At 40.8% G+C, this 5,793-nt stretch overlaps 1 protein-coding gene across 1 annotated transcript in view; it reads left to right on the forward strand.

The window, feature by feature from the left end:
* FAM214A (family with sequence similarity 214, member A) overlaps positions 1-5,793 on the forward strand; it is a 93,408-nt gene that overhangs the window by 6,316 nt on the left and 81,299 nt on the right. The gene's annotated exons all lie outside the window — the stretch shown is intronic.

Here is a 5,793-nt window from a genome sequence, read left to right on the forward strand (position 1 = left end):
CCACGGGGGAGGGGGGTGGCTTGTCCCTCTTCCTGGCCACATCCTGGCTGGTCCCCATTCCTCTCTCCCCAGTGTTGAGCATCTGAGCAGTTATGGCGTAATGGCATGAGGGCATGATGACCATTTGCATATTAGCTCTTTATTATATAGGATACATAAAAGGCTAAGTTGACTTGTGCATGTGCGATACATATAAAGCTCTCCCTGGCACCAATCGCACGCGTGTGTTTCGATCATGAATTTAGTTGACACTTCCATTATAGAGAAAGGACGAATAGCGATATGAAGATATTTCTTATAATGAATTTCCTTTCAATGTGCATGAATCTGTGCACCGGACCACTAGTTATTAATAACAAACTACAACATTCACTAATGGCTGATTACTATAATCGTGTTGCATTCATTTCCCTTACACGCCTTACACACAGGTGCACCATTTCTCTCTTTACTAATACTAGCAGTGAATATTTTAGCAGCCAATTGTCACATCATTAGTCTTGGACTGACTTGTTTAGTGTGCACAACAGGAAATATTTCACTATTGGAGAACACGAAAAATAGGTTTATTTGCATTATGCTTATTAATTTGCACAGTTATTCAGTGTCTGGTAAATTAATGTTCAAGAAAAAATATTAATTTTTATTAAAATGTTTTATTTTATGTTAACAATTACCCATTTATTTCAGCCCTTTGTACTCAGCATGTCTCTATCAAAATAAACCTACATTCTATGAAAATTGAAGCTTTTGTTTTTTTGTGGCCCACATAAACTTAAACCTTGTTTATTTGGCCCATGTTAGCCTTTGAGTTTGACATGTTTGGTGTACAGGATGACTGTCCAACCAACTGAGCCACCTGGAGGGGGCATTAATTGTAATATTTCTTCTTTTTTTTTTTAGAATTTTTATTTTATTTTATTTTATTTTATAATATATTTTATTGATTTCCTTACAGAGAGGAAGGGAGAGGGACAGAGAGTTAGAAACATGGATCAGCTGCCTCCCGAACACCCCTCACTGGGGTTGGCCCGCAACCAAGGTACATGCCCTTGACCGGAATCGAACCCGGGACCCCTCAGTCCGCAGGCCGACGCTCTATCCACTGAGCCAAACCGGTCAGGGCAAGAATTTTAAAAATATATATATTTTATTTATTTCAGAGAGGAAGGGAGAGGAAGAGAGAGAAAGAAATATCAGTAATGGGAGAGAATCATTGATCGGCTGCCTCCTGCACGACCCACACTGGGGATCAAGCCTGCAATGTGGGCATTTGCCAGATCGGGAATTGAACAATGACCTCTTGGTTCACAGGTCGATGCTCAACCACTGAACCACACCAGCTAGGCCTATTTATTCTTTACTTCCACAATACTTTATGATAAACAGATCTACTAATCACCATATTTAAAATTTCATTTGATGATTTTCAATCACTTATTCATTATTGTTCTTAGCTATAGGTCACAAGGTTGCTCCTCCGTGACACTTGAGAGATTTTCTTCACATTTGCAACTGATTTATTGTAATTTTTACAGAATTAAAGACCTCTGTGTTTGGTGACCATTCAGAACCTGGAACATTTAGAAAACTTGCAATATCAACAACACAACAGGCCAAAAAAAAATTACAACAATATTCTTTGCCAGAGTTCTATATTAGTTACCAAGGGCCAGAGTAACAAAAGACAACAAACTTGGATGGCTGAAAACAACTGAAATTTATTCTTTGTTCAGAAGGAGAAAAGAACAAAGTGAAGGTATGAGCAGGGCCATCCTCCCTCTGACATCGCTGGGGGGAATCCATACTGGCCTCTTACTAGATTCAGAGGGCTCCCAGAAATCTTTTGTATTCTTTGGTTTGCAGCTGCATCATTCCAATCTCTGTTGCCTTGTCACATGGCCATCTTCTCTGGGTCTCTCTGTCTTCATATCTCTCTCACTTTATAAGGTTCCTAGTAATTGGATTTAGCATCCATCCCTATGCAGCCTAACTTCATCTTAACTTTGTTACATCTGCAAAGACCCTATTTCCAAATCAGGTTACATTCACAGATACAGGGGTTAGGATTTCAACATATTATTTTGGGGGGCACAACTCAGCCCACAACACATTCCTACTATAACGAGACAACACCAAAAGTGCAATTAAAATGTATTCTTCACATATAAAGTTTGTATCACACACTGTTTTCCCAATTCTTTTTTCTTCTTTTTTTTTTTTAAAGAAAGACTGCCATGTGCAGCACCTCATTTGGATGTGTCTGGAGTCTTGGACCTTGAGAGCTTGTTTGGAGGTTCTAGCAGGGGAGCGCAGCTACTCGTATACCCTTGACCAAAGACAAAGACGGGTCCTCTCCTCTGGGGGGAAGGTCGTCCTTTCGACCTTAGGGAGGGACGCAGGGATCTGTGAGGGAAGAGGGAGATACCCACCTAGCCAGCCAGATCAGCCAAATCAACCCTGGCAATCATTGGGATGATGAATGTCGCAGCCAGATCGCCCTCACATCCTGTTCTCCCAATTCTTAAGCTTTATCCCACTAGGGAGAAATGCCTGTTGATATCAGGGTACAGTTTATGGGTATGTGCAAGAAAATTTCATTGGCCATTATAAAGGTTGACATGTATTGAGCTCCTACTCTGTGCCAGGTCCTTTACCTGGTGCTAGAGATAACAAGAGAACAAAAAGGCACCAGTCCTACTTTGATGGAGCTCATTATCATAGCCTGGACTGGTGCCATGACCTTGGCTATGGTAACAGCCTTGGAATAATAAAGTGAGCACACCAGCTATTTTAATCACCTTGGTAAGAGAACTTACAGAGCCCTCTATTAACTACACAGCTTTGTTAAACACTGCCCATTTCAACCAAACCTGCAAAAGTTGAGGGGGATTATCTTCTTGCTGAAGATGAGTTAACGTTTTTGAAGGTAGTTGCGCATAAATTGTTGGAACACCAGGGGAAAGCAAAATGGAGAACAAAACAGGTGGGAAAAGGGTATGGTCCTGCCAGTTGTTTTGACTTTCTTTTGTCGCCTACCCTCACCTCTGACCAAGTATGAACCGGAGACGTTTGTTTTGCTTGGGTGCCCCAAGATGCAAACCCACTTATTGCCAACATTTAGAGTTGCTATTGTAGGTAGGTTCTTACTTCCAAACACTCTAGACAGGTTTTATGCAAACACAGGATTGGTTTAGGACTAGAAAGGAAAAAGATTATTTATTGTCAGAGTCCAAGCACCTCATTTTTGTAGGTGAAAGAAGGCTGAAGAATATGACTTGGCCAAGGCCATGCAACTACAGTCGTAAGTACTGAAAGCTCCATGAGAATAGTCACCCTGTTTTTGGTGACCTTTGTATTCACAGAGATTAGCATGTGCCTAGCAAATAGTGAGTGTTCAGTAAATATGTGCTGAGTGAACAAAATAGTAACTTGAATAATGAATGAATGAGTCAAAAATATACCTCTTTCAAATACTTTTTGCAATGCCATAATGATCTCCAATTTCTAACAGACCTAAGATTCTCAATAAAAAGTTTCAAGGTAAAAAAAAAAAAAGTTTCAAGGTAGTCTAACAAGTGCTTAGACAACATCATTTATTCACATGCTGTTAACTTAATTATTTAAAAGAGAATTTGTTAGTTTGTGTTCCAGATTATCCAATATTTACTGCTTTTGCTCTCAATATTTTTTTCTGATCTTTATACCTCTTGAAAATTAAGCAGAGAAAGAGGAACTAAATCACAGATCTTGCTGGCTTGTTTACCCAGTAAGCCTTTTACAATAGTTGTTATCTGGTCCCAGCTGTTGTGCTAAATTTAGGATTTTGGATTATCTGTAACTGTTCTTTCTGTCTCCCATTACCAAGGTTAATTGAGAAGTGATTGTAGAACAAGTGAAACTTCAATTCATAAAAGAAACTACATAATACACTATTCAATAATATCAGAGCCAAATTCACTGAGAGTTAACATTTGTAGCCATTATATAGATTAAAGAACTGTTACCATTGGTCAGAAGTGCATCTTCATCAGAACATTTCCTTGAAAACAAAATGTTACCTTCCTGTATGTCCTGTCCTGTTTTTTTCTTTCTCTCTCAGATCAATAAAGAGAGAGAGAGAGAGAGAGAGAGAGAGAGAGAGAGAGAGATGGAGGGAGAGAGAGAAAAAAACATCAATTTGTTGTTCCACTTATGCATGCATTCATTGGTGGATTCTTGAATGTGCCCTGACTGGAATGGACCCACAACCTTGGTTGTATAGGGATGATGCTCTAACCAACTGAGCTACCTGGCCAAGGTTGTTTTGCTCTGTTTTTTAAAATATGTTTTTATTGATTTTTAGAGAGAGAAGAAGGGAGAGAGATAGAAACATTGATGAGAGAGAAACATCATCGATCGGCTGCCTCCTGCGCGCGCACACCCTCTCCCTTCTACTGGGGACCAAGCCCACAACCTGGGTATGGGCCCTGACCAGGAATTGAACCAGTGACCTCTTGGTTCATGGGTCCACGCTCAACCACTGAGCCACACCAGCCGGGCTGCCCTGTTTTTGTATGTGTGTTTGTTTGTTTGCTGGTTTTTTAAAATCCTCACTTGAGGAAATATTTTTATTGACTTTAGAGAGAGGAAGGGAGAGAGAGAGAGAGAAACATCTATCCGTTGCCTCCCAAAGAGGCCCCAACTGAGAATCTAACCTGAAACTGAGGTATGTGCCCTGACCAGAATCTATCCAGAAACCTTTTGTTGTACAGGTCAACACTCCAACCTACTGAACCACCTGGCCAGGACTGCCCTGTTTTGATTAGATACAATCTTAGAGTTAAGGCTGATAATTGCAGTTGTGAATGTAATTTTACAGTACATATCAACACATCTAGAACATATTACTAATTTTTCATAAAAGAAATTTCATGTATTTGATAGATCTGAGGCAAAAAATGCAATTTCCAATTTCAGACTTCCCAATAACTTTTCTGAAGTAAAAGTAATACATACTCACTGAAAAACCTTGGAAACCACAGAAGAGTACAAAGACAAAAGTAAATCACCTGTAGACCTTCCCTGTTGTGATTCTTGTATGCAAAATTATTTCAAAAAAAATCTTTTCCTAATGAAACCAAAGAGCATGGCAAATTTCGTACTTCTCCTTGCCTCTGCTTTGAGCTCACAACCCCATCTGTACTTTGCCTATTCACTGAGTAGCTAATAGCTTCAGTACTTGTGAGGATTGCTTTTTTTAAATTACAGCAGATCCTTGTCATCTGTTTGTGTTTGCGTGATGACACAACATCACAACCGAAATGTCATGTCACATTGTTACAGCAAACAAGAAAATTACAGCTCCCCAACAATAACATGGTGTCAATAGTGCCCTCCTGGCATGAGTCAGTGTCTTAGATGTTATACAAGTTATTTTTAGCACAGCCAGTGCCTCAGGAGCTTGGGTTCCGAATCCTACAAAAAATCCTCAGTGATTGGGGAAAATCTAGGGTACCAGGGGTTTGTCCTTAAACTTCCGAATCCCTGATGCGCACGGCTGCCCACTTTCCTGTCCTGACCACACTAGCCTCGGGGTCCACCGTGCGCTGCAATCCACTTGGTGCTCAGACAGAACTCTGCGCCAGCCTCGCGTGTGGAGGAGGAGGCGGCGAAGGAGGAGACTAAAATTATCCTCCACGTCTGGGGCAGGCCCTCGGATGACATCTCCCCAGTCACCCTGTGTTCTAATAGCGCAGCTCAGATTCCTGGTCCCAGACGCGCTGCAGCTGGCTCCGAGCTCAGAGTTCAGAC

This window comes from Myotis brandtii, unplaced genomic scaffold (assembly GCF_000412655.1).
Source record: "Myotis brandtii unplaced genomic scaffold, ASM41265v1 scaffold182, whole genome shotgun sequence".
Lineage (NCBI taxonomy): Eukaryota > Metazoa > Chordata > Mammalia > Chiroptera > Vespertilionidae > Myotis > Myotis brandtii.